We start from the raw sequence: 10,677 nt of genomic DNA on the forward strand, positions 1-10,677 counted from the left end.
AAGTCTAAAGAGCTTTCCAAGCAACATTCATTTTAGATCTCCTGTAACTCGGATTGTATCATTTTAGATAATAGATTATTTAATAAAAATAGAAGAAGAAGAAGAAGAAGAAAATATTATAAAGTTGGGCATCATGAGTTAAAAGTCCTTTTAAACAAACAAGCCACTATCATATAAAGTGTTGAACTTGAAGCCATTGATTAAAAACAAAATTGAAGTATTTTAAAAAAGAAATGATGATTTAGAAGAAGACAAATAAATTATGGAAGAGACAAGAACCGGATTCTGAGAAGTAGGGTTCCCTTTGCTTTTGATCCTTCTATTATTATTTCACAATCCCAAATAATGGACGCCCTTTATTTAGGGACTTGTTTGAAAAGATTAAAAGGAATAGGAATTGGCGCTACTACAAAGTTAAAAGTTGAGGGGAAACGATATTTTCTCACCCGAGGTTTGGCCAACGTCACTTTTCCACCCACTGTTATGTTCCGTTAGTAAATTCTGTTAATTATAGTTTATATTCATTGTAAGGATAAAAATACCCTTTACTATTTAACTTAATAATGTATCAATAGTATCAATTACCTATATACCTCATTTATATATAAAATTACTGATATACTCTCAGTTATGGGATTTAAATTACTTTTTTTTTTAATTAAAATAATGTTTTAAATCTTTTGAAAATTTTAAACTTTTAAAATTACCATTTTGTCCCTCTATTTGCTGCAGTCTAAACTGACATTAATATGCAAGAAATTGTCAATTTAAACCCAACAAAATAAGTATTGGCATAACTGATTTGGTTAAATAAGAACCCAAATTAAAAAATTACAGTGCATATATATTCGAATCATTTTGTCAATTCAAACCAATAAAAACAGGAAATTCAATACAAAGAAAGCAGAAGCATTTCAGGTGATGTTTTTATAAGACAGTTTCTCATTCACTTCTTAAAATCCAAAAAGTTTTGCTTTCCCTTCCCACTTTCTAGCTCCTTAAAGCTTGCTTTTCATTTGCTTTCTGGATCTTCAAAACCTTCTTCACAATCTTTTGTTTTCCACCAAGGAAGCTCTAATTATCCTATCAAATGTTTCCAACAGCAAAGAAAAATCAGTTAAATTTGCTATTTATCACATTTAATCAGTGGCTAGAAAACAATAAAAATTGACAAACCAGCAAATGAACCTGCTAAAAATTTGCTCCAATCATATATACCCATAAGACTCCCAAATCATCAGCAACGGCCTGAAATCAATACAAGTGATATTCAACATTAGAAGAAAAGAGAAGTTAAAAGTGAAGCTTAGCTAATGACAACACCTAAAGCAAATCCTTTCATTTTAATCCTAAACTCTTTCAAGCAAATATCCATACAGTAATTACAGTATTCCACATGCCCAAACAAATGCCTATTGTACACAAAGATATTCAATAAGTTCCAAGGAACAGTAACATGGCAATGACCTGGAACTGCCACAGGACAATCATCCTCACCGTGGTGCATTTCAGATTTCATTTTAAACTGAAACAAACAAAACAAAAAGGTTTTACATTTTGCACCAAAACAAAATATGTCCTTACCTCCACTCTCATCCACTATTACAAAGAGATAATTTCACACCCAATTTGTATTGAATCCAAGGCCTTAGACACCACCCCACATAACACCAATGGCTGAAGTTTCACAAAATTTAAGAACTAGAAAGAAAGAAACTAGTAATATAAAAAATAAATAAATATACATGTTCATAAAAGTGTCATTTTGCATGAATATACAATAACCAATGCATCACTTATCAATCACAAACAATGCTACACCAATGACTTTCTTGCAAAGCGAATCCAATTTCTTCCTTTACATTGCACTTGTGTCACAAATTGTCCAACATTGCCTATTCAAAGAATTACATATATAAACTGTCAGGCAGCAAATTAACAACAAAAGCATTTACTGATCGAGAAGCCGTGGATTTTGAGCCTGGCTAATTTCCCCGTCATCAATTGATTGTCCATACTGCATTACTGGCTCTCCTGAATCCGATGTGGAAGACTGTACCAACATACCAATCTCTTAGGTAAACTAACAAAAAATAAACATTTGGCATCATTTAAGTGGTTTCAGGAGTTAAATGAGTAGTCCAAGCATCTACTTTAACAATTGGTTCTCATCTTGTACTAGTTTTGTTTCAAATAAACAAAAAAACTAGATATTCAAGAGTGCTTTCAACATTACAAAAGGCTTCAGGAATCAAAAGAGCACTTCAAGTAATATTTTTAACATCAACATTTCTCAGAGATCACTTCTTTAGTGAAAATTAACAAACACACAAGCTAGAAAAATGCCGAACCTAAGTTTGTGAGGTCATCGTTAGGGATGTACCACCAATTCCTAAACCCAAAGCATATTTTCTAATTCGTTGAGAATGTCATCTTGCGCCAAATTCGTTTCAAATAAACAAATTAACAAAGAACCACTTTTTACAGCATTCAAGAGTGCTTGCCAGCAACACAACAATCAATTTGAAACCACCACTTTTTAAAGTGAAAAATAAAGGTGGAAAAGCAACCCGCCCGGCCCAACCCGACCCAGCTCGCAGCGGGTTGCTGCAAATTGCGGGTCGGTCCTGACCCGCCCGGCGACATTGGCGGGCCGGGTTAGGCCTGCCAACATTAGAGAATTGGTTGGCCAAACCTGGACCGCCAACCCTAACCCGCCGAGTTAGGCACGGGTTAGGCGCGGGTTGGGCCGGGTTAACCCGCTTTTTTACTTTTTTTTTTTTAATTTTGTTTTGTTTTATTTTATTTAAGTTTAAATGTTTAATTAACTTTTCAAATGAATAATTAACAATTTATAAATGTAATTGTTTTTAATTAATTGTTAATTTCTTTTCAAATGTCAATAATTAAATTAAATTAATTTTTTTTTTGTTAACATTCCAAATATTGATTCAATTTTAATACATTAAAATTGTAATATAAGAATAATTAAATTTACTCATTTATTAAAAAATAAAATAAGAAATTACAATAATTATTGCCTCGTTAAAAACCTCACCAAGAAAAACCCAATATGACAAAAACTTGGTAAGAAAAAAAGAGTGCAATAATTGACAATTAATTTCCAAGTTACAATTTACAAAACAACTAATTTTGGGGTTCACTAGGACCTCCCTCATCCGTATCATCTATATTACAAAATTGAAATGATTCTATTAAAGTATCATCGACAACCTCGTATTGACCTTGGTGGCGCGACCGTTCCCAATCTCGAAGACATGTGAGGACTTCAATCATTTGTGGTGTAAGTTTAGTCCTCCTTTCATTTAAAATTCTTCCACTTGCACTAAATGTTTGTTCGGATGAGACGGTTGAGACAGGAACAGCGAAAACATCCAAGGCAAGTCTTGATAATACCGGAAAAATACATTTTCTGGCTCTCCAATAGTCTAAAAGATCAATGTTGGCTCTCTGTTTTGGATCTACTGGTAACATTTTAGGGGCTATCAAATATTATTGAAGCTCATTACTCTGCGACTGCATGGAAGACAGTAGTACATTAGTTGTTGTTGTTGGTGGTGGTGGAGCCTCTGAAGAGGAGGTTGTGCTTCGGATTCGGGTCCTCTTCGGCCTATTCAGTGCACCCCAAGAGTAGAAGTCTTCATTTGTTTCTTCTGATGCAGCTTCCCTGGATGTTTCGCCTCTTTGCGGGTTCCAATACCTGTTTTCATACTGGAAATATACTTCGAAAAGTGTATTTTTTACCTCTCCTATTTGATTGGCATATACTTCGATTTGTAAATTTTCACATAAATTGTCAAAACCATTTTCTAAACCTGCTAATTTAATTCTAGGATCAAATATAGCACCTAAACAATAAAGAAAAGGAATGGGTTCCCAATATTTTTAAAAAAAAAAATTCCATTGCCTTTATTGGTGCATTTAAAATTACATTATCTTTGTTTTTTATAAATAACTCGGAAATTTTTATAATTGTATGTATTACCAATGGACTAGTAGGATAATACACACCAGAAAGTTGTAAAGTGGATTGGTAAAAAGTTTTAAGAAAAGAATGAAATACTTTAGCTATTTGCCAATCATTTTCTACCAACTAATGAGGACCTCTATTATTTGCTACAAAATAACTAATTATATTAGCATAAGGTAAACATGAATCAAGTATTAAATAAGTACTATTCCATCTAACAGGCATGTCTAATGCAAAAGTTCTAGGAGACATATTTGATTTTATACAAGCGTCTTGAAATTCAACATTTCTTTTATTACTACAAGTAATCCAAGCTAAACAATCTCTAATTCTATTAATATTTTCTTTAATTGTTTTCATACCACTTTTCACAATTAAATTAATAACATAGCATGCACAACGTTGGTGAAAAAACTTCAAATTGTTATATAAAGGATAATTACTTTGAAAATAATCTATAGCTTTACTATTAGAACTTGCATTATCTAAAGTTAAACTTATCACTTTACTAACAACATCATAATCTTCTAAAACTTCAACAATTTTATTATAAATTTGTTCACCACTATGATCAACATCCATTAATCTAAATCCTAATAAAGATTTATTTAATTTACATTCATTATCAAAATAATGACTAGTCACACAAATATAATCTTGTTTAGCTCTACCACTCCAAATATCGGCAGTTAGAGCCACACTAACATGACAAGTATGTATTTTATTTTTTAATTCTAATTTCATTTTTTTAAACAATTTTATTAAATCATTTCTAGTTGCAGTTTTAGAATAACTTTTAAATCCTGGAAAAAATGAATATTGAACAAATCTTTCAAAATATTTATCTTCAGCCATATTAATAGGTTGATCAGTTGCAGCAATATATAAAGCTAAATGTTCCCTATATACATCAGAATTATAACGCCAATTAGTACCCATATTAGTTATTTGAGTTTGATTGCTTTCTCTATTTCTATGTTGATTAATATGTTTATTAGCATGCCTTTTTAAAGTACTAGTACCATTACCTGAATCAGCTTTATACATATTTTCACAGTATTTGCATCTCGCTTTCTTGACTTGAACGCCATTTTCTGTCTCGTAAAACTTGTCAAAATGCGCCCAAACGTCTGATGTGTATCTGTCTTCGCTTCCGACGGCAGTTGATGATCCCGCCTCAGCTTGAGATGAAGTTTGAAGAGCATGACGATTACGAGGACGACTTCTAGAACCACCGGGAGCTGTTGGAATCGGGGGCATAGTTTGAGGTGTATTGGATTCTGAGAATGGAAAAGCGGGACTATTTGAATCTCCTCCTGCATTTATGTTAGTAAAATCAGCGAGACTAGGACTAGGATAGTAGTTTCCGTCATCATTGTAATTGATGAGAGATAAATATCTATCCATTGTAGTTGAAAAAGAAAAAATTTGATGTAGAAGAAATAAAAATTAAAGAAAGAGAATTGGAGTATGGAAATTGGAATTTGGAAAATTGGAAAATTGGAAATATGAATTAAAAATTGCAAAAACTAATAAAAATTAAAATATGAGCAAATTGCAAAAACTAATAAATGAATAATTGAGAGATTAGAGATTAGAGAATATGAGAGAATGAGAGAATTTGAGTTGTGAGAAAAATGTGAGAGTTTAGGGCCAATTTATAGGAAAAATGGGAAAGAAAAATGACGAAAAAGACCCTTCCAACGGCTATAAAACGGCTATATTTCAAGGGTAAATGGGTAATTTAAAAAATAAAATAAATTTTTTTTTTCGGCCAACCTGTCGGATTGGCTGTTTCAACCCGGCGGGTTGGCCGTTACAACTCGCCGGGTTGGCGGGTTGTAACGTACAACCCACCGGGTTGCACACAGCCAACCCGGCGAGTTGTCGGGTCTCTTGCAAAAGAGACAAAACAGCAACCCAACGGGTTGCGGGTTGCCATTGTGCAACCCGACCTGCCCGAGGGTTGCTGCCGGGTTTAACCCGCATTTTATCGGATCGGGTTAGGGTTGACCGCCTAACCCGGCCCAAATTTTCCACCTCTAGTGAAAAATAACAAACATAAAGCTAGTAAAATGCTGAATCTCAATTACTGAAGTCAAAATAGTAAGAAACGCACCACCAATTGCAGAAGCAAAACCTGAAGCATATTTTCCAACATCTGATTCTCATCTTGCGCCAACTTCGTTTGTTTTTATCAATTCAACACACAAAATGTAAATAATTTTCCCGAGAAACAAACATGAACGAGAAAGTTTTTGAATTGATAACTTCCTTGATGCAAAGCCCTCTTGAATTGCATAATTCTTTAACCCATTTTTTGTAAACATTAACCTCGAATGAGAGTCCCAACACAGTACCAATTGTCTCTTATCTCAACAAACTATCAAAATCAAAAGCACAAAATATGAGTTAATACATAAAATAATTACATCAAATATGAGTTAGTTTTTAACCTAAAACGAAAAGAACAGAAGAAGAAGGTTACCTACAGCGTAAACAGTCGAACCCTAAACCTTAAACAGCCTTCAGTAGTCCATTGTCGCCGGTGTTCCTTCAGTTGTCGTCCTTCCCGGTTAACTAATCGCCAGTCGCCACTTAGAACCCTATTTTTTTCTCAGTCTTTGTCGTAAACAATCTCAAGCCAATGCTTTCAACCCTATTATTTTGCCACTTGCCGCTCCGAATAAGCCCAGAAGATAAATGACTTGCTTTTCCCTTATTTTCTAAAGACAACTTTGATGGGTCACGTGGCAACCACCGCCACTACACTGATAGATATTTTGAATTTTAAATATTGATTTTTGCGGCTACATGTAAATTGACTCTCCTACCCTTCTTTAGAGAGGATTTTTGACCATCCTGCTTTTTTTCTGAATGGGAATTTATTACCGGGTCTGGCCAATGGGTGTAAAAGTGTTGTTTTGAAGCTTTTTGGGTGGAAAAGTGTCGTTTGGCCAAACCTTGGGTGGGAACATGCCGTTTACTTGACCTTCCATCATATTTTTTATTTTATTTTTATGTACAAAAAACACACTTTACCAAGCACAAACTGTACATTTTGTACAATCTCATCTCATAATTTCCTAAAATTAATATATTAATTTTTTTATCAAATAAAAAATAAATTTAACTCTAGTGGATTAATTACTAGAATTAAATTAATTTTGAGAGCAATTAAGTAACATAAAATTATTTATAAAATGAACAAATCACAATGTACAAAATCAAGATTATAATTAAATGCACGTGTAGTTGACCATTCATGCTTTCCTTTATAAACGAAATACCCCAACTCTTCATCCACATTTTTTTTTATTTTTTTATTTTTTGAAAAAGTCCTAATTAATCTCAATCAATTAACAAGCTAATAGGACATTATATTTCTTAAAACCCTGAAGATTTATAAAATGATAAAAAATATTATTTTTAGTTTATTAAAATTATTGAATTAGGATTTGTCATATCAAATCTAGTTTATTGGAATAATGGAATTGCAAAAAGTCCCTCAAAAAGGTTAAAATTACAAAAAAGAAAGCAAAAAGATCACAATAAAACAGAGAGCAGAGAGTTCAAAGAGGCAAACAAGAAAGCATTAATTGCAAACCATAAATAAATAGCGGCCAAAAAAAAAAAAAAAAAAAAAAATTACAAAAAAGAAAGCAAAAAGATCACAATAAAACAAAGAGCAGAGAGTTTAAAGAGGAAAACAAGAAGGCATTAATTGCAAACTATGAATGAATAGCGCCCAAAAATTAAAAAATAGCGGGATTGTACCATAAAAATAAAGTAGCGAGTCTAAGGTTTTTTTTTGTTTTGTTCTGCTGTGTTTCTTTCTTCTTCACAGAAAACGAACCTCTAGAATATTTACAAAGAAAAAAGAAGAAGAAGATGGCGAGACCAAGGTGTTTCTTGGACATAAGTATTGGAGGAGAACTCGAGGGGAGAATCGTTGTGGAGCTCTTAACTGATGTCGCTCTGGATGGCTAAAAACTTTAGGGCTCTTTGTACTGGTGAGAATGGCTTGTTGAAAATTATACTTGACTTTATTGCAACATATTAATTTTCGATCAGAATTTGAAGAGTCTACAGTCATCCAAATTCAGTGTATAATATATCAAATTAAATTCATGTCTATCTAATTTCCAAAGCTTCAAACCGTTTATTAATTAGAGTTTTATTGAGAAAGTTATGACCAACTTACTATTGACTGTTTAATGAAAACCAAGAAACAGGAGAAACCGCAATATGTGTGTCTTTTGGTGTGTAAAACGTCCAATGGACGTGAATAGAATTATATGTTCTTAAATTTAGACTCTTGAGTTTTCTTTTGAGTAGTATATATAGTCATGTACTCAAGCTATGTTCAACAAGTGAAATAAGAAGTTTGATTTGTGAATCCCTTTTCTATTTCCTCTTTCCTTGTGAGCTTTGTGCCCATCTTGCTTCAACAAAGTGGTATAGAGGCTTGATTGAAGAGAATGTCTTCCAAAGTAGCCACTCTTTCTTTCCAATACCAGCAACTCGTCAAGCACAATTATGAGAATTGGGCAATTCGAATGAAGGCTTTCCTTGGTTCCCAAGGAGTATGGGAGGTTGTTGAAAAAGGTTAATGTAGAACCTCAAAATGAAGAGGAGTTGAATCATGCTCAAAAGGATGCCTCGAAGAAAGAAAGGAAGAAGGATCAATGTGCGCTTACCATTATTCATCAAGGCATAGATGATGATATGTTCGAGAAGGTTGCCAACGAAACCAATTCCAAGCAAGCATGGGATACTCTTCGAAATTCCGTCATGGGAGTTGCAATTACCTTTAAAATATGCCATTTCCAAGACAAATTAATTTTATATTCCAAATGTAATATTAGTTGTTGAATATGCATTCAATTCAAAACTTAGTTACACAATTTGTTTAGAAAATGTGATGTCATTACTCCAACATAGTGGGTGGACAAACATTGCTCACTTTATGGTGAGCGATACTACCATATAGCACTTCATGTATACTACACCCATGTGAAAAAATTTAAAGCACCATACTTGCAGCACAGAATTATGTGGCAGCATTGCTCCCATTTACTTAAAGTTTTACATTCAAGCATCAAAATGACTTCAAAAGGCAAGGTTACGTTAAAAATCAACTTACCTAGTTTGCATCATCAGGAAGAATAGTGTTGAATCAATAAACTTTTCTAAGCTCTCTCTCAAGGGTTCTATTGCCGGTCAAGAAGATCCTAAGTTCCAGATTGTGGCGTTCATAATAAAAATACAGAAATTGAAAAAAAAAAAAAAAAAAAGTTCCTCTAAATACATTTCTAAAAAATTATAACACAAAAAAGAGTTACAAAATCTAATCAAATTACATGAATCCAACAAAATAAAAATAAAAGCAAGTAAAATAAAAATGAGAGCATAAAGATATTAACTTAACTCATACGATATTCACATTAACATAACAGTGAGTTTCTTTTGATAAAAACCAAAACCCAAACGGAGAGAGCAGATCGAAGAACATAAAAAGAAAGAGAAAACACAAAAGAACAAGAGAACACATGAGATGATACGAGACAAGAAGGTGGATCTTCGAGTTTTTGGTCAAAGGAGAAGGCACAGCTGATAGAGATAAAGAGATCTGAGTAGTAGTTTGCGAGAAAATGGGGTTAACATTCGCTGCTATTGCCACCAACTCTGATCGATCTTTCCCTTTACTTACAATTTGGGCTTTGGTTTTGGCCCAACTCACCCAGTACTCTAAAGTCTAAACACTACTTATCCTTCCTTTTAGTTTGACCCTTTCGTTTCCTTTAATTTTGGGCTGGGCAAGATGGGAAGCTTGTGTGGAGGAAGCAAAACCCAGCCCATCTCTACCCTCGGGCAATTTTCATATCTGTCACAAACATGCTATCTACCATACCCATCATCAACTTACTCCAATTACCTGCCATTAATTCATTGCAAGAGTAATTTAGATCGCAAGAACTGCAGATTAATATCAAGGCAGCAAAATGCATTATCATTTGATAAATTTCCTTAAACTCTTGAGGGAATGAAGTTCAATTTAAAAAAGGAGCAATGAAATTTGCTCCTGGAAAGTGGTACCAAACAAAAAATTTCAAGGCTTTCTTCTCATAGAAATGCATAACCTCAAGAGATGAGCACAATTAATCAATTTATATGAAATAACCTTTAAAGCAAATGGAAAGGAGAAGATATACAACTATAAGCAACAATAAGGACTGAGAATTGTATGTGAATATAGGGCAAAAAATGCTGTTGAGGATAAATACTCACCTCAGATGCACTAGGGAAGGTTGCATTCCGCAGGGTATTCTTCTCCAAAGAGCTTTGAGTAGCACTCTCAGATGAAACTGCCTCATCATAATCATTACAAAGCCACGCTGATAATAAGTTCACACCTTCCATTTGTAAGACACATGTAAAGGAATTCTCACACATGACTATAATTGAGGAACATAGGGCTAAACAAGAATAAAAACCCAATGAACATTGCATATAGGCTTAGAAGGGATGGGGAAAGGGAAAGGGAATGGGAATGGGAATGGAAAAGGTAAAGGCACAGGGAATGGGAAAGGGAAAGGGGAAGGTAATGATTTACTAAACTTAACTCCCTTTTTAACTAAAACTGTACTCTAAAATGGACAAGTCCTCACTCCTGGATTTTTCAT

At 33.5% G+C, this 10,677-nt stretch overlaps 1 long non-coding RNA gene across 1 annotated transcript; it reads right to left on the reverse strand.

Moving 5' to 3' along the window:
* Positions 1–8,170: 8,170 nt before the first annotated feature.
* On the reverse strand, positions 8,171–10,399 carry LOC116139161. The gene is made up of 3 exons (XR_004129403.1): positions 10,283–10,399; positions 9,138–9,929; positions 8,171–8,802 (listed from the first exon to the last, which is right to left on the reverse strand). It is a non-coding gene; the product is annotated as an uncharacterized LOC116139161 (long non-coding RNA).
* Positions 10,400–10,677: the final 278 nt, after the last annotated feature.

This window comes from Pistacia vera, unplaced genomic scaffold, assembly GCF_008641045.1.
Source record: "Pistacia vera cultivar Batoury unplaced genomic scaffold, PisVer_v2 Contig347, whole genome shotgun sequence".
Classification (NCBI taxonomy): domain Eukaryota; kingdom Viridiplantae; phylum Streptophyta; class Magnoliopsida; order Sapindales; family Anacardiaceae; genus Pistacia; species Pistacia vera.